The 18,805-nt window shown below is 47.7% G+C and overlaps 1 protein-coding gene across 6 annotated transcripts in view; it reads left to right on the top strand.

The window, feature by feature from the left end:
- Positions 1 to 18,805, top strand: part of NOL4L (nucleolar protein 4 like) — a 129,614-nt gene that overhangs the window by 66,234 nt on the left and 44,575 nt on the right. The gene's annotated exons all lie outside the window — the stretch shown is intronic.

The raw sequence follows: 18,805 nt of genomic DNA, 5'->3' as shown, positions 1-18,805 counted from the left end.
CTGGGGATGCAAAATGGAGGCCCCGCCTGCCTGTGACCTCTGTCACTCGTGGGGCCCAGGCGGGCCTGGAGGATGGGCCAGGGAGGGTGGCCCAGAGTGAGATAAGGCCCTGCCTGCACCGCCTGCACCCCCTGCCCCCCCGGGCTGTCCAAGACTCCCAGCTGTGGATTGCCCAGGGCTGTCAGGCACCATGGAAACAGGCTGTGAAAAGAAAACCACTCCTGCCCACCTCCCTCCACAGCCCACCTTCTAGCCCTTTGCAAGGCGAGTAGCCTGACTGTCTTTCAGAAAAAGACTGGGTGAGTGCCACCCGCCTCCCCGACCACTGCCCCAACCCAGAGTCAGAGTGTCTCACCTCCTGCTTCAAGCTTTCTCACCAGCTATGACACTTGAACCTGCCGTATCTTTGAGGCCCGACTAGGGGAATGGGTTGTTTTCTCCTCCGTTGGAAGCCTGACTTCCAGCCCTGGGTGCGTGCCATCCGGGATGTGGCTGGTCTCCTTGACAACCTGAGCGTATGTCCGCCGAGGAGGGTGACAGCTCCGCCGTCAGCTCCAAGGGGATGTAGCTGGAGGTGCTCAGGTAGCATCTGGGGCTGGGGTCTGAGGATCTAAGCTGTTTGGCTTGAGCTCTGCGTTGCCCTGAGGAGGAGGTGTGGTGGCCCGCGCATCCCCACAGCCTCAAAAGGGCGAATGAAGTAAGCTGGGCTCTGGGTGATGGAGTTGTCTGCATCTCTCCCGTCTTTTCATCTGAGATGTTCTCTTTTCTATGACGGTCGCATCCCTAAGAAACTTCAAAAACAGTGGGGATAATGCTGTCGGGTTTTCCACTCAAAACTGCAAAGTTTTGTGCAAGAAATGCCAGTTATAAGGGTGTTGCTCTAACAGAAGCAACAGTTATAAAATCAAAGCACCACTACCTACGCGGGGTGAAGCACAAAGGCACTCAAACAGCCCCACGGCAGGAGTTCAGCCCCACGGCTTTTCTTTTCCCCCCAAAGTGGCGCTTGAGCCCAGTTCACCACCAGAACCTGCAGTGGTCAGTGCACCCACACTGGGTCCCTCATTAACGGATCTCGGTATGTTTCGCTTGGCTATACAAATTCCTGCTGTCTCTGGGGCACTAAGGGGTTTCCCAGGCGGTGCTCCTGGTACTGTACCTGCCTACCAGTGCCGGAGAGGTAAGAGGAGCGGGTTCCATCCCTGCGTCGGGAAGATCCCTGAAAGGAGGACATGGCAGCCTATTCCAGTATTCTTGCCTGGAGAATCCATGGACAGAGGAGCCTAGCAGGTTACAGTCCATAGGGATGCAAAGAGTTGGACATGACTGAAGTGACTTAGCATGCATGCACCCAAGGGGCATTAAGACTGGTGTGTGCGTGTGTGTGTGTGTGTGTTAGTTGCTCAGTCGTGTCCAACTCTTTGTGACCCTCCATGGACCGTAGCCTGTCAGGCTCCTCCATCGATGGGATTCTCCAGGCAAGAATACTGGAGTGAATTGCCGTTTCCTTCTCCAGGGGATCTTCCCGACCCAGGGATCGAACCTGGGACTGCTGCATTTCAGGCAGATTCTTTCCTGTCTGAGCCACCAGGGAAGCTGGGTAGGTGCATCGACAAGGATTCAGTCATTTAACAAATATTTATGGAGCCCTACTCCAAGAGCCAGGCTCTAGGGATGACCAAAGACAGCACCATTCCCAGCTCTTCTTGTGATCTGGGGAGAGACAGACACTAATGAAAAAATCACATACAAATGCTCAGCTCATAGCAGGCAGCAGCAGTTGACGGAGAGATTAACCAGCCATCACGGGCACAGCTGTGACAAGTGCCAGGCAGGAGACACGTGTTGCCATGAGTACTTAGATGGGCATGATGGGGGGACCGACACAGGGGTCAGGAAGGTTTGCCTCAGAAGAGGATGCTTGAGCTGAGTTAGATCTTCAGGGAAGAGAGCACCAGTCTGAGGAAACAGCTTGTGCAAAGGCCCTGTAGCTTGAGGGAGGACAATTTGAGAGGCTGGTATGGCTGGTGCAGAGAGTGTGAGCAGTTCTGAAGCTAAAGAAAAGTGGGAGAAGCACAGCATTGGGCATGTAAGCGCTTCTAACACTTTTTGTTTATTTACTTATGGCTGCTCTGGGTCTTCGTTGATGCACATGGGCTTTCCCTAGTTGTGACGCGTGGGCTTCTTAGTGTGGTGGCTTCTCTTGTTGCAGAGCATGGGCTCAGTAGTTGGGGCGCACGGGCTTGTGGAATCTTCCCCAACCAGGGATGGAACCTGTGTCCCCTGCATTGGCAGACAGATTCTTTTTTTTTTTTTTAATTATTATTTTTTAACACTAAGAATATTTTGTACTGGGGTACAGCTGATTAACAGTGCAGCAAAGGGGTTCAGCCATACATATGTATCCATTTGCCCCCAAACCCCACTCCCATCCAGGCTGGCACATAACACTGAGCAGAATTCCCTGTGCTCTAAAGTAGGTCTTTGTTGTTATCAATTTTAAATATAGCAAGCAGTGTGTACAGGACATTCCCAAAGTTCCTAACTATGCCTTCCCACCCCCCGCCCCCAGCAACCATGAGTTCGTTTCCTAAGTCTATGAGTCTGTTTTGTAAGTAAGTTTATTTATATCATTTCTTTTTAGATTCCACATATAAGGGATGTCATGTGATATTTCTCCTTTGCTGTCTGGCTTACTTCACTCATTTTGACATTCTCTAGGTCCATTCATGTTGCTGCAAATGGCCTTATTTCATTCTTTTTGATGGCCGAGTAATATTCCATTGTGTACATGTACCACATCTTCTTTATCCATTCCTCTGTTGATGGACATTTAGGTTGCTTCCATGTCTTGGCTATTGTAAACAGTGCTGCAGTGAACATTGGGGTGCATGGATCTTTTTGGGCCATGTTTTTCTCTGAATATATGACAGGTGGATTCTTAACCACTGGACCACCAAGGAAGTCCAGCATGTAAGCCTTTGCTGGTCATCTGTAAATGAACGGAAGTCCATGGATAAGTTGCCCTGGTGAGGTTCAGGCTACTCTGATAGAGAAGGAGTGTGGGAGGTGTTTGTCCCCAGGGGGTTGGGGCTGAAGCTGAGATTGAGGTGGCCTGAGTTGACAGTGTCTTCACCTCCATTCCTGGTTTCCCAAATGGGGGCCCTCTGAATGTCCCCGACCTTCTCCAGTGTGTGGTAGAAGGTAAAAATGCAGACCCTCCTTGCACACCCCTTGCAGGAGAGGCGGTGTGTGCAAGGAGGCCCTCCCGCCTGGGGCCCTCCAGCTGTCAGCCTCCCGCCCTGCACGCACCGCAGTGAGCGATCAAGGCCTCAGCCTCTCAACCAGCACCGTGATCCCGGTTCAATAGCCAGGCACGTGGCAAAACAAGAAGTCATACTACTCACCAGGTTATTTATCTGCAGCAGCAAGGAAGGGCCAAGGACCCAGGTGTCTTTGATTTTTCAGCTTGAGTTGAAAACTAAAAATACACTTACTTGAATTGGTAGCTTCTTTCCTGTAGCAAAAATGTAGCTTCCCTAGTGACTTAGACAGCTCAGACCTTAAGGAATCTGCCTGCAATGCAGGAGACCCAGGTTTGATCCCTGAGTCGGGATGATCCCCTGGAGAAGGGAATGGCAACCCACTCCAGTATTCTTGCCTGGAGAATCCCATGGACAGAGGAGCCTAGCAGGCTACAGCCCGCAGGTTTGCAAAGAGTCGGACACGACTAGGCGGCTAACACTTCCTGTAGTGATGTCAGAGCAGGGCTCCCCTTTGAGTGGGCGAATGGCTCCCTGTCCCAGTGTAGCACGGGTCCGGCTCTGCTGCTGTCAAACACCATGTCCCAAGACAAGGCTCTGGGAGTAGTTTCATTCCCTGCAACATCTCTCTGACCCCGAACGGCCTGCCTACAGAAGACACCTGTAGTGTCTGCACATCATTCATGAAGGCTGGAATGGAAAATAAACCCAATTGTAAATAACAGCATCTGGGATAAGTGATATTTTATGAATGCTGAACAAAGCTCTACATCTAAAATCTCTGAGTGAGAAGAACCTAAGAATTCATTTTTTCCCAGCATTAGGTATCCAGGAGACACTACAATAGTGAGGCAAGTAGGACAATTTCCCCTCCCTCGGCTTTGCGCAGACAATGAACAGGTGGTGGGGTTTGTTTGTGAACTGGACAGAATCATGTTACCTTTGTCCAGTTATGTTGGATTAATGTGCTGAGAAATGGGTCTTTCTCTGCAGAGGATATTAGGTAATGTGAAAGTCTAATAATAATGTTCATGTGTACATGCTGAAGTCACTTCAGTCGTGTCCAACTCTTTGCCACCCCATGGACTGTAGCCCGCTAGGCTACTCTGTCCATAGGATTGTCCAAGCAAGAATAATAGAGCAGGTTGCCATTACCTCCTCCAGAGGATCTTCCCAACCTAGAGATCGAACCCATGTCTCTTACGTCTCCTGCGTCTCCTGCATTGGCAGGGGGATTCTTTACCACTACTGTCACCTGGGAATTCCAATAATAATGTTCACAGGAACAAAACAGATTATTGACGTCTGATCCAACGCAGCGAATATTTATTATGGTGTCTCAACATGCAAGACATTTAGGTCCACCCTCCTGGGACCTCCATCCTAAAACACAAGACCCCCCACAAGCTGTGGGTAGCCACCTAGAGCTGAAAATAGGAGAGGGGCACCCGATAAAGTCAGGTTTTTTTCCCTTATTTGGGAAAGCATCATGAAGATATATAACTGAAATCACATTTAGTTTTACCGATGACGAAGGCATTTTCTTGTGAAGATCTCATGAGATGTGGACTGTCGTGAAGAATGTTCCAAAGCATTCTTCTGATAAGATGGGGTCCCAGGGAGGGGTGCAGGCCGCACTCATAAGACCAGAGGTGGCCAGCAAGTGCACCCCCAGCCGCTGATCTTCCAAATTCCCTTTCAGCGCTGTGTGCAAGATGTACCAAGGGGAGTGTTAAGATCTCTTCATGTAGACACTGGTTTTGTTTTCTGTCTCATTTTATTCTATTTTTCATACTTAAAAAAAATTACACAAATACACCTGGCCTCCGTCACCAAAAAACAAAAGCATGGTGATAAAAATCACCATCCTCCCACCACCCGGATCACTGAATATTTTGGTGTCCAGCCTTCCAGACTATTGAATAGAAAAGGGAATTATCCTGTATGTACCATTTTACAACCCGCTTTGCTTTCCTGTATTATTCAGTCTCTTTACTCTCCAAGCCTTGATGTTTCCACCTACCAGATAAGCTGATCTTATAATTCTCTTGTCACTCACTCATTCCTCACCCATATCCCCCCATCCATCTATCCATCCATCCATCATGCACCTGAGCTGGCAGGTGCTAAGGAGACAGTGGTGAACAGTCTCTCTGCCCTGCTGCCTCTCACAGTCCAGTGAAAGAGACAAGGAAAATCAAAATCAACATTCTGGGGTCTGTAGGAAGAGTTTAAAGGTGGAACAGAGGAGGGAGAGGGAAGCAGAGTGGATGCCGTTTCAGGCACTTGTTCTGTGTCCAGCCCTTTACAAACATCACCCCTCGCCCTCCCAGCTCAACAGGGTCACATTATCATCCTCATCTTGCTGGTTTCGTACGTAGCTGAGGCTCAAGAAGTTTCTGTATTTGCTCAAGGTCACACAACCGCTAACATGAACTGCAACTCAGATCTTTTCCATCCAAACCTGTGCCCCTGACACAGCCACAAGCCCTACTTCTCCATGGACTTCTTGGATGAGGGTGTTCTCCTTAGAATCCGAGGCTGTGGGTCACCTGGGTACTGAGCAGCGGATCGCCGGCAGGGCTAGTGGAGAGAAAAAACGTCCTTGGCAGAGACGCTGGCAGAGCAGGCTTTGTTTGGCTTAGGAACTGGGAACTGGGAACTGGGAGCCACCTGAAATAGATGAAGCTTAAGGAAATGTGGGAAGGAGGGATTTGGTAGGGGGCCTGGGTGGGGTGGAGGTCTCCCCCTGCCTTGTAAATCCCCAGTTACCTACTAGGGTACATGTAGAATTTGATATCCATGTTATAGGGGATATGAACCTGGTCTTTCCTGAGATCACAGTGTTTGAACCAAGACCCCATTGTAGAAATCAGATCCAGATCCCAAAGAGAAAGACAAGTCATGTGTTCCTTCCCCGACACACACTTTGATTTTATAGACGCAGAGACTGGGACCTCGCCCCCTCCCTGGGAGGCTTAGCAACTTCCCCAGGGCAACCCCTGGCCACCCTCCCTCCCCAACTCCTTGCTCCTTTCAGAGCAGGAAGCCTGTCAGCACCTTCCTTCGGCTCCCGCCTCCCTCTCTCCAATTCTTGGAGCAGCACTAATGTCCTGCTAATGGTTTTAATGGTTCTCCCAGCAGTGTGTGAAGCGGTGCAGCGCTCCATTGTTTAAACCCGCGTGATGGAGGCTCTTATTTGTCTCCATTAACCTCTGCCTCCCTCTCCTCTGCAGCTCTCCCCTGGCCCAGAGTTTTCCTTGGGTCTTGGAGGTTGGGGGAGGAAGGGCAGACTTCCCTCCCTCACCCCCCAGATGTGGGGCCTGCAGGGTAGCCCCTGCCCAGAGACCCAGGGGGTCCCCCAGAGTACTGGCCTTCCTGCTCCTTTCAGGAGGCGTTGTGGAGCAGCACTGTTGTCAGCCAAGATTCCAGCCCCCACACCAAAGACCCTGGAACTGAGCACCAGTTCTACTACCTACCGGCTGTGTAACTTAGGGCTAATCATGTCCCCTCTCTGTGCTCCTCCTGTTGTTGTTTAGTTGCTCAGTCGCATCCCAACCTCAAGGACTGTAGCCCGCTAGATCCTCTGTCCTTGGGATTTCCCAGGCAAGAATATTGGAGTGGGTTGCCATTTCCTTCTCCAGGGCATCTTCCTGACCCAGGGACCGAACTCGAGTCTCCTGCTTGGCAGGTGGATTCTTTACCATCTGAGCAACCAGGGAAGCCCTCTTTTCCTGTTACTTGAGAGTAATAATGGTATAGTAACAGTACACCTCATAGAGTTAGCCCAAGAGTTAAATGACGCAAAGCAGGTGCAATGCTTAGCACAGCGCTGGGGCACCTTATAAGCACAGAGGAAGCCTCAGTGACCTCTGCTGCTATTGATGGTAATCTTATTATGCAACCTTGGTTCAATAGACACAGTGAAGGACCTTGTCCAAGATCGTTCTTGGGCCACGAAGATGAATAAGGCAGCATAGCTGGTCTCCAGGAGCTCTTCTTAGTAGAGAGGACAAGACAGTGGCCGTGGGACTGTAATCCAGGATATGAAAACAGAAACAGGAAGGGACCAGGAACCTGCCAGGCAGTTCAGGGGACACTCGCTTATTTTAAAATGAGATTTGGACCAGCCCAGAAGGTCCAGGTGAGGGACGCTGAGGGATAACAGCTCTAGGAGGACCTGGGCTGGGGAAGGCCAGAGCCAATTTGGGAAAAGGGGGAGAAGGAAGAAGAAAGAGGAGGCGAAGGGACTCAGCACATGTGCCTCTTAGAAGGGAGGTCACAAGAGGGCCCTTTCCTCAGTCAGCACCAGGGAGCCAGGCGAGGATTGGGGGCAGGAAACATTCCACGTGTGAAACTTTCTCAGGTTCCCATCTTCCTTAGTGGAGAGGGAAACAAGCCCGCTCTGAAACGTTCTCGACATTCACTTTCTTAATTGTGGCAAAATGTGAAATTTGCCATTTTAATCATTTTTAAGTGTATAGATCAGTGGCATCAAGTACATTCATGATGTTGTGCAATCATTACCCCTATTTCCAAAATTTTTCATCACCCCAAACAGAAACTCTGTAACTGTTAAGCAATGATTCCCCATTCCTCTCACCCCCCAGCCCCTGGTAACCACTGTTTCACTTTCTAAATTTGACTGTCCAAGTACCTCTTTTAAGTGGAATCACATTATTTGTCCTTCTGTGTCTGGCTTATTTTATTTAGCATGTTGTTTCCAAGGCTCATCCATGTTGCAGCATATGTCAAAAACCTCATTCCTTTTTATGTCTGCATACGATTCCATTGTATAAATAAACCATATTGTTGTTTTCCATTCATCCGTTGGTGGCCATTTGGGTTGTTTCCACTTTGGGGCTAGCCACATTTACTTTTTTAATCTTTTAGACCAGGCTGTGGGACAGGGAGGGATTAAAACAGGGATCTGCTCCTTCTGTCTCTGAGTCCTCACCCCTCTTTATGGCTTGCTTTTCTCATGGACATACTCAGCCTTCTTCGTGCTCAGAAGAGCCCCCCAAAAAAGCACAAAGAAGAAGCACAGTTGATGGGTCACAGTGAGATCCTGTCACTTACTTAAACAGTGTTTGACTAGTAGGACTTTCACCTGTGGAGAACCTGCAAATGCTGACTCTGCACCCAGATTTAATAGCTTGATGACAGCCTCCCCTGGTGGCTCAGTGGTAAAGAATGTGCCTGCCAATGCAGGAGACATGGGTTCAATCCCTGGTCCTCAAAGATCCCACATGCCATGGAGCAACTAAGCCCATGTGCCACAACTACTAAGCCTAGCCCATGCACCGAAACTAGAGTAGCCCCTACTCTCTACAACTAGAGAAAAGCCTGTGCAGCAGTGAAGACCCGGCACAGCCAAAAATAAATAAAATTATATATAAACTTGATGGCAACAATGATCTCCTTCCCCATCCTCAGGCTGCCCCGAAGCCCAGGCAAGGTGTGAGCTCAAGAGAGAAATAGCAGAATGGAAACTTTGCCATGTCCAAGGATTTAATAGTCTTTTTAGGAAGCAGTGGTTCTGATGTGTTTCTTTTGTTCTTCTTTTTTTAATAGTAAAGACTTCTATATTTAAAATTAGCCAGCTAGACTCAGTTTAGGTGATCCCAATTTTGTTGGCAACATCCAAACCATCGTAGTCAGGGGCCAGCTGTACTTAAGCCTTCTTCCCTCCATCAGGCCTGATCAGGGTGTTGATCTTGGCCATGTCAGTGTCATAGAGCTTCTTCACAGCCTGGTGCTTGTTTTTGGCCTTGGCATTCACAATGAACCTGGTGTGTTATTATCCTCTGTCTTATTCATGGCTGACTTGCGGGGGTGGGGGGGATACTTGATGATGGCATAGTGGTCAAGCTTGTTTCTCCTAGGGGTGCTCTTCTGAGGATATTTGGGCTGCCTTCTGAGCTGCAGTGTTTTGGGCTGTCAGAAGGTGGGTGATGTCCAGATCTTTTTTGTATGGCTGTGGACACCTTTCATCACTACTTTCTTGGCCTTTAAAGTCTTTCCTTTGGCTTCAGCTTCAGGAGGGGCAGGGGCTTCCTTTACCTTTGACACCATCTTCATGAAAAAGCTGATGTATTTCTTGAAAATTAAACAACAATCTTCACAAAATAAAAACAGAATGTAGAACTTCTAAATGGCTAGAGAAAAATAACAGAACCAAGGAAAGTAATTAAAGTAACCAAAGCAAGAGTAATTAAAAGAAGGAATAAAAGAAGAAACAACCAAAAAGAGTTATAATAAATGGAAGACATAGATAAACTAACAGGAACAAGACATAGATAAACTTAACAGGAACAAACACTAGTAAATCACAGTAAATGTAAATGGGTTAAATTCCACTAGAAAGAGTCAAAGATACTCAAATGAGGTTTTTTTAATGGCAAAATCCTTTTGGTGTTTATAAAAGACTTTTTTTAATGACAAAAAAAGATAAAAACATAGGAAAGAGAGGGAAGTACTATTAATGTCAAACAAGTTCAAGGCAAAAAAAATTAAATAGGGCAAAGTGAGATATTTTATGCTGATTGAAAGCACAGTTTCTCAATAAAATTTCAGAGCCTCTTGACTTTGGAGGTCTGCCCTTGGGGAGGTTGAGACTTCTTAACCTCAAAGTTCTGCCTTGTGCGGAGGTGAAGGAAGACAGTAAGTCCTCTGAGTAACTTGGGCTTCACTGTGAGAGGCTACATATTTCTTTCCCAGCCATCAGCATCTTCTCATCATCAGTCTCTTCACTTCACCTTTGCATTTTGAATTTTTTTAATCTGTTTTTTATGGAGGAGAATTGCTTTACAGCACCTTTGCATTTTTTTGCTGCTATCTTGCTGTAGCCCCTTCTCTAGACCAGTATTTTCTTACTTTGAGCATCAGTGTCTACTCAAAGTACATAGAGTAATACGAGTAAAAAATCTACATAGAGTAATATAAGGGGTGGACCCTGTGGGACGTTGAGGATGTTGAATCTGCTGCCTTCACTGCCTGAATTTTAGTCCCTCTCCTCCTCTCCTCACTGCGCTTACCCGCTGAGGTATGCTGGGGCCACTCTCTCAGTTCCCATCCTTTGCTTCCTCCCAACTCCAGGCCTTCCTGATCCACAGCTGACTTCCTTCTCAGCTAGAGTTCCATTTCTTGCTTTCCTCCTCTCAGGCACTCCCCTCAGGCCTCCAAGATCAGCCCCCACTGTTACGTTTATGCAGCTGAGTCAAGGGGGCCGCGCTTGCCCCCATGAGAACCCAAGAAAGGCCTGGAATGCCACTGGCACGATTTTCAAAACCTGAGACGCTGCAGCACAAACCTTTTCCCATCTCCCAAAGTCCCTGGCACTGCAGAAGAAAAACAAAAAGCCACTGAAATACTGACCTTGACCAAGGCTGCTGTTTGGATTTCTGCGGGCAAAGAATGATCCTTGGCACATTGCTGCTGTGAGAAGATGTGTGAGCGTAGTGGCTGTTCTCAGGTTCTGCCCTGTGTGCCCTGGTCCCGCCCGCATAACCCCAGGACAGCTAACCCTCAGAAACAGCTTAGCAAGTGTTCATCTTTTTTATTTACTTGTAATCATTTTTATGTTTAGCAATAAAATATATATCTTAAAAATCATATAGAAAAATGGCAGATCTTGTCCCAGCCTCCCCACTTCAATTTCTACCCATCAGAGACAGCGTCTTTTCTTCCTTATTTTTGAGCTATCTCTTCTAGTATTCATCTCCTATTTCTAAATAATGTGTTCACATTGCTAGTTCTTGATTTTTCAGTTTGGACTATTTTGGTTACTGTTGTTTAATTTCTTGCAGGAGGAGATAAATATGTACACAGTCACACCCTCTCATAAACCCATGTATTATTTCTCCTTTTTCCATCCCTCAATATTATCCATACTTCCCTATTTAGATAAATTATTGTATTTATATTATTATGACTGTATAGGTTTTTCATAAATGCGCTGATTAGCACACTATGGTTACATTTTCTTTCCTTTTTTATTTTTTATTTTTATTATTTTTTAAAATTATTTATTTATTTGGCCATGCTGGGTCTTAGTTGCGGCATGTGAGATCCAGCTGCCTGATGGGGGATTGAACACAGGTGCCCTGCATTGGGAGCTCGGAGTCTCAGCCACTAGACCACCAGGGAAGTCCCTCCTTCTTTTTTAAAATAATTTAATTGGTTAATTAATGTTTGGCTGTGCTGGGTCTTCATTGCTTGCACAGGCTTTCTCTAGCTGCGGTGAGCAGGGGCTGCTCTTCATTGCGGTGTGCCTGCTTCTCACTGTGGCGGGTTCTCTTGTTGCCACCCGTGGACTCTAGGCACGCAGGCTTCAGTAGTTGCAGCACGTGGGCCCCAGAGCACAGGCTCAGTAGTTGTGGCGCATGGGCTTAGTTGACCCTTGGCATGTGGAATCCTCCCGAACCAGAGTTTGAACCTGTGTCCCCTGCATTGGCAGGCAGACTCTGAACCACTGGATCATCAAGAAAGTCCACATTTTCTTTCTTTGATTCCACAGAGTTAGCCATTGCCTCTTTTTTTTCCCAACCTCAGTTGATCTTGCCTATGGTGTGTATGTTTTGTCATGTTTATTTTTATGTACTCAAACTTAGCAGTTTTTTCTTTAGTAGCTTCTGCTACTAAAGGCCAACTCCACTCTGCCTCTGTGTCCTCTGTTAGTATTTTTGTTTTTTAATTTTTTAGAACAGTTTTAGATTTAGAGAAAAACGGAGAGGATAGAGCAGAACTCCCACATTATCCCCCCCACACAGTTTCCTCTTATTAATACCTTACATTAATAGGATACATTTGTTACAATTAATGAACCAATTGTTGTTCAGTTGCTCAGTCCTGTCAGACTCTTTGCAACCCCATGGACTGCAGCACACCAGGCTTCCCTGTCCTTCACCATCTCCTGAAGTTTGCTCAAACTCATGTCCATCGAGTCAGTGATGCCATCCAACCATCTTATCCTCTGTTGTCCCCTTCTCCTCCTGCCTTCAGTCTTTCCCAGCATCAGGGTCTTTTCCAATGAGTTGGCTCTTTGAATCAGGTGGCCAAAATATTGGAGTTCCAACTTTAGCATCAGTCCTTCCAATGAATATTCAGGACTGATTTCCTTTAAGATTGACTAGTTTGATCTCCTTGCAGTCCAAGGGACCCTCAAGAGCCTTCTCCAGCACCACAGTTTGAAGGCATCAATCCTTTGGCGCTTTGTCAACTGAAGTTTATAGTTTATTTCCTTAGTTTTTACCTCCTGTCCTCTTTCTGTTCCACAGTCCTTCCTGGGATACAGTGTTACGTTTACCTGTCACATCTCCTTAGGCTCCTCTTGTCTGTAACAGTTTCTCAACCTTCCCTTGATTTTGATGACCTTGACAGTTTTAAAGCATACTGGTCCAATATTTTGTAGCATTTGGGGATTTGTCTGATGTTTTTCTCAATGTAAAACTGCGGTTGTGGGTTATTAGGAGAAAGACCACAGACAGAGTGTTGTTTAAAAAAAAAATTTATCAAAGCATCGTTGATTCACAATATTGTGTTTAATTTCAACAAAGTGACTCAGTTACACACACACATATGTATTATTCTTTTCATACTCTTTTCCACTATGGTTTATCACAGGATATTGACTATAGTTCCCTGTACTATACAGTAGGACCTTTTTGTTTATCCATCCTATATATAATAGTTTGTCTTTGCTAATCCCAAACTCAGAGTGCTGTTTTTACCACGTTTTTCTTTTCTGTTTCATCAGGTCTTAGTCTCCCAGACTCTTTGTTGCAGAGCTCGGGCTTCTCTCTAGTTGTGGTGCACAGGCTCAGAATGCTCAGGCTCAGTAGTTGTGAAGTGCAGGCTTAGTTGTCCCGAGGCCTGTGGGATCTTAGCTTCCCAGAGATCGAACTTGCGTCCCCTGCATTGAAAGGCAGGTTCTTAGCCATGGGCTACCAGGGAAGTCCCATACCACATCATATTACGCGTACATACTGTCACTGTGATTCATGACTACTGGTGTTGCCTTGGTCGCACCCGGCTGACCTAATGTTTGTCAGGTCTGATCACTGTAAAGCTATTCTTTTACCCCCTTCCATACTGTACTCTTTGGAAGGAAGTCAGCTATGCACAGCCCACACCTAAGGAATGGGGTTTATAATTTCCCTCCTTGAGGGTGAAGTATCTTCATACATTATTTGGAATTCTTTTGCATGGGAGGTTTGTCTCTCCTTCCTTATTTATAAATATATTCAATCATTTATTTATATGGCTATTTATTCTTGACTTTGGGTTATAATCCAGTACTACTGTATCTGTTTGGATGCTCAAACTGTTCCAGCTTTGCCACTGGGAACTCTTTCAGTTGGTTCCGGTGCTCTTTAGACACACCCCCATCAATGGTTTTTGTTGGTTTGTGTTTTGTAGGATTTTGTTTTGTTTTAGTGTTTTTTTACCTTCCAGTACTACAAGATGCTCCAGGCTCATCTTGTATATTTTCTACCCCAATCCTAGAATCAGTTGTATCTTCCTTTTATTGTAGAATCACATTTAAAAAAAACAAGATCTGGGTGCCAAGTATGCTTATTGCTACTGGGGTGTCCTTTCTTTTAGACCCTCTCAGCTGACAGAGCAAAAAATTACATGTTTTCATATTTGATCTTTGATCCATTTGGAGCTTATATGTATTGAGATACATATCCCCCTTTACCCTTTTGTGTCAACATCATTTATTAAAGAATCTATTTGCTTCCCACTGATTTGAAATGCCGCCTTTATAATTTACTGAATTTCCATCTGAAACAGAATCTACTTCTATCCAGTCCATCGGTTTCTTTGTCTATTCATGTGCCAGCTCCACACTGCTTTAAATGTCGAGACTAATATGTCTTAATATCCGACACATCTCATGACTAATACGTCTTACTATGTAGCAGGAGTGGTTCCCTTCTTTGTTGTCTTTCTTTTTAAACGTTTTCTTGGCTTGAAAAAGAGTTATTTGGGGGAAAAAAATGTCTAATGCCTAAAAAAACTTCATACACCATTCTTGATGAGGGAAAGGCACTATAGAGGCACCATTGATTTGGCCACATAAACAAGAAGCTGGGACACTTTGACCACAGGCCTTTCTGTTCACCCAGCAAACAAGGTGGGCTCAGGGCCAGGAGTATCATGGTCCCTAGCAGGAAACTGGGAGCTAGAAATATCAACAGCCCAGCGTTCCCAGCCACCTGAAGATGGTGACAGGGAAAATAGGACATGTGAATTATTTATTTATTTATTATTTTTGGTTGCACTGGGCTTCCTTGCTGCGAGAGGGCTTTCTCTGGTTATGATGAATGGGGGCTGCTCTCTAGTTGCTGTGCAAGGGTGTCTCACTGGAGTGGCTTCTCTCGTTGTGGAGCACGGGCTCTAAGGCACTTGGGCTTAGTAGTTGTGGCACCCGGGCTAAGTTGCTCCGTAGCACGTGGGATCTTCCCAGACCAGGGATCGAACCCGTATCCTCTGCATTGCAAGGCAGATTCTCAACCACTGGGCCACCAAGGAAGCCCCCAGTGGCCATTATTTTAGTGAACATTAAGTCACTATTTCACTGACAGTCCTTGAGTGCTTTCAAGAAACTTGCTGCAGTTTCCACATACTCTAAGCAAATGAGCACAATGGCTGTTGTGCCAGGGCAGCCTGGGTTCAGAGACATCTGCGTCTGTCTTCTTTCCTCCTGCTTCCCTGAAGGAGTGTGGGAAAGCAGCAGAAAACAGCCAGCACCCTGTCTCGAAAGCCAGTTGCCTGATGCAGTTAGTAGATACCCCAAACCCAACAGCTCATTGTCCCCATCTGCTCCTGAAGTCTCACTCCCCTTCCAGGCTACTGAATCCAGCCCCATGCACACGAGGATGCCGACGCGGCCTTTCAACCTCATTATCTGGGGGAAAAATGCATGCAGTGGCCATAATTTACTGGTGTAGGCAGGAGAGCTGCCTGGTGCCTGAAGCAGAGTCCTGCATGCCGGGCCGGCCCCGGGATGCTTTTATCTGTGTCAAGGGAAAAGGTGGGGGCAAGGTAGAGGCGTCTCTCCCCAGCTGGGCCAGGAAGGGGTGAGTCAAAACATCCATGTGGTCACTGAACCAACTGCCCACCTTGACTGCCCCCTTCCATTCTGGATCTGGCCTGCCTGAGACCCAGAGGGGCCTTGTTGTCTCGTGGCTGAGTCCCGGTATTGTTGTTGTCTTTAACAACGGCACTCGTGACTGTGGTTCTTAGAGATCATCTAGGACAAGGGGGATATCTTGGGCAGGGCGCTTTCTCCAGTTCTATTTTTTGGTCACATGTTTTTGAGAGCGAGACCCCTGGTGGCTTTTGGCGCCTTCTGCTTAAGGCACCGCAATGCAGGCTGCTCGGCTCTGGTGGGTTGTGGCTTTTACCCAGCATCTTGACCTCCTCGACCCTCCCAGCCTAATGGCTTCTTCTCAGGTGGGGCCCAGACAGGTCCCAGCCCCCAGCAAAGAGCTGCTCCAGGAGACCTGACCCCCCTCCTTGATGGGTGTGTGGGTGGACGGCCTGGGCTTTGTAACCAGACCTAGAAAATGCAGGAGGGTTTCCAACGGTTCAACAGCTGATGTCTGGAGATCAATTAGAGATAATGGCTCTGGGTGGACTCAAAGAAGCATGGCCAAGATTTTTCCAGGTTGTGATTATGTTTACCTCATTACCGGGTGGCACAGCAGTGTCACACTGTGAGTTTGTCCTGGCTGCCTCGTTTTTGCTCGTAGGGTGACCGGCCGCCGACCCCCGCCGGGCTGGGAGCTCCCCCTCCTCCACCTAGACAGAGGAGGCAAGGGCCCACGGCTTCTGCTCACAGCCCTCCAGACCGTTGCCCTCCCTGTAACCCTGTGTTTGTATAGTTTGTTGTTGTTGTTGTTAGAAAGGCTTTTAAATGACATTTATTTTTATATATCAGTAATGTTAAAAAGTATATATATGCTTATATACTAGCAATAAAAATTGGAGCTATAATTTTTAAAAAATCTTTCTCTATAAAATATATTTTAAAATTAAATAGTGTATTCAACAAATTGCACTGTGATACTATGATCAAATGTAGTCCTGAAACTATGTGTCACTGAGTTTAACTTTCTAAATACTGTCTCTTTGAAATGAAGGAATTAGATAAGCAAATTAACTTTCTTTGGTATGTTTTTAAAAAGTCTTCTCCTTCATTCATTCAGATATCATTCAGATTCCTTCAACATCCCAGACACTGTCCTGAGCACTGAGGCTACAGTAGTGAATGAGACAGACAAGGAGCCCACTCTCGGGGAGGTCACAGGCCATAGAGATGATAAGTGAAGAAGAAAAAAAACAGATATGCAAAAGTGAGAAATTTGAGGCAGAGAATTAAAACTGAGATCACTGCTAGTTTGCCCCTCTGTGTGAGAAGGCCTCTCTGAAAAGATGGCATCCAAGCCCCGACCCAAATGGGAGGAGGTGGCCGGTCCCGTGGAGGAAAGGCTTTTCAGGTGGAGCAGACAGCGAGTACAAAGGCCCTGGGGAGGGAACAGTAAGGGGGCCAGGACAGGGGAGCAAGGGGCCCGCGTGCCTGGGAGAAGCCCGAGCAGCCTGCAGAGGACAGCACTCTCTGGCCCGCCTGTCACGCGCGTGGAGAGCCTCAGGGTGAGCCTTCCTCTGCCCGGGGAGGGCAGAGGCTTCACTGGAGGTGACGGCCAGTAGGGCTGAGCGGCCAGGAGAGCCCCGCCGCTCTGACCCTAGGTGTGGCCCTGCCCCGCACCAGCCGGCTGACTTTCACTTCTCCCTGCTGCAGCTTCCCTGTTTCTGGAACAGCAGGTTGGGCCCGACTTCAGTGGTTTTCAAAGTTTGCTTTATGACAGAGGAACTCCTTTTTTCAAGGAAACTCTTCTAGGAAGGAAGGTAACGTGTCAAGGGTCAGCAGCAAGCAGGCATGCCGCTGGCAAAAATGGGAAAGGGGCCCCGGAGCTCTGCCCAACCTGCCCTGCTGCTCCCCGCCAGCCCACCTCCAGCCTTCAGCAGTCGGTCACAGGGCCTGAACAGCCCTGAGCTGTGGGCTGGGGCGCTGCACTCAGGCAGGAGAGAGGTCCAGCCCAGCATGACCACAGGCAGCCCAGCCCCGGGCTGGCCACTCCTATCTCTCCGGCAGCTTCCTCCTCAGTAGCCATGAGTGACAGAGCCCATGCCATGCCAGCCCCATGGTCATTTTAAGGATTGGATGTTTGGGATGGCTCCAAGTGCCTTGAGAGAAAACAGAAACAGATCTGCTTTAACTGGAACACTGCTGTGGCTTGGGGAGTGCCCTGGCACACCTGTGCAAAGCCTGGCACCTTTCCTTCTGCTGAGTCCCCCCCACACCGCAGTAGCCACAGCAGTTGCTGCAACACAGCCCTGCTCATCTGTCTCTTTGAGTTTACACTAGAGGAAAGGCCGCATGGGAGTGAGGCCTTGCTATCTAGTCCATCCACAAACAGGAGCCCTATGAATCAGAGAGTGATGCTTTTGACTACGGGTCCAAAAGCTCAGCTGGCTATGAAATAAAACATGAAGGTTTTTTTACACCTGAAACAGAAAGAGTGCAGGAGCAGCTGTTGGTAGTAACGTCAGTCACGTTGGGTTGGTGTCTCTGTGACTCTGTTGACCTTTTCCTCATGCTCACAAGTTGGTGGCTGTTGCTCCAGCCATCTTGTCCACATTCAGGGCGAGAGGAAGGTGTGAAGGGGGTGGCATAAGCTTAGCCCAGCAAAGCAAAAGCACTCCCAGAGTTGCCAACAGACTTTGGTTAACATCTCCTTGGCCAGGGTCACATGGCCACCTTCAGCTGCAAGGGGGTGCTGGGAAAGAAAGAATTTCACTTCCTCCCCTCTCTGTAGTTGAGATGAGAAGAGAGAAACGCTGAGTCTGGGTGTCAATAAGTTAGTCCACAGTACCTGCTGTGGCCTTGGCGCCATCAACTGAGCTTGACAATGCCTTTGCATGTTAAGTTCCCAAAGGTTCGGACAAGGAGAAGAATAGCAAGAGAAGGACACAGAGGGGAAGCAGGGAGAAAGGAGACAAGGAGGGGAGCAGGAACCGTTGTCTGAGGCCGTCTATGTACCAGGTCCCACACAAACAACATGGGGGAACTGAGGCTTGGTGTCAGGGAGTGAGTGGGAGGGAGAGCTGCGTTCCCTATCAGGTTAATGCTGTTATTTCCCAAGGGATGGGCGGGGAGGTAGTGGGGAGAAGGGAAGGGAGAAAGGAAGTGATGGTGAGTGTAGGGCCGGGCCAAGGGCCCTGCAGCAGCAGCTTCATGAGTGCAGGCCCAGGTCTCCTTATCTCACCACCACAGTCCTTCACCAGGATTAGGCCCCAGCACACAGTAAGGTCTCAATAAATGTTTGCTGACCCATGTCTGTATCATTAATTACTTATCTTTCACATCAACATCATCATTAACAATAGCTAGGCTTTGGGCAGGTGTTCTACACCAGGCATCAGTCCACACCCTGCAGGCTTCCCTGTGGTTAAGCCTCATGGCAGCCTTC

Source organism: Cervus canadensis, chromosome 10, assembly GCF_019320065.1.
Source record: "Cervus canadensis isolate Bull #8, Minnesota chromosome 10, ASM1932006v1, whole genome shotgun sequence".
NCBI lineage: Eukaryota > Metazoa > Chordata > Mammalia > Artiodactyla > Cervidae > Cervus > Cervus canadensis.
The sequence above is the reverse complement of the archived record's forward strand: the minus strand, read 5'-3'. Positions and strand labels throughout refer to the sequence as shown.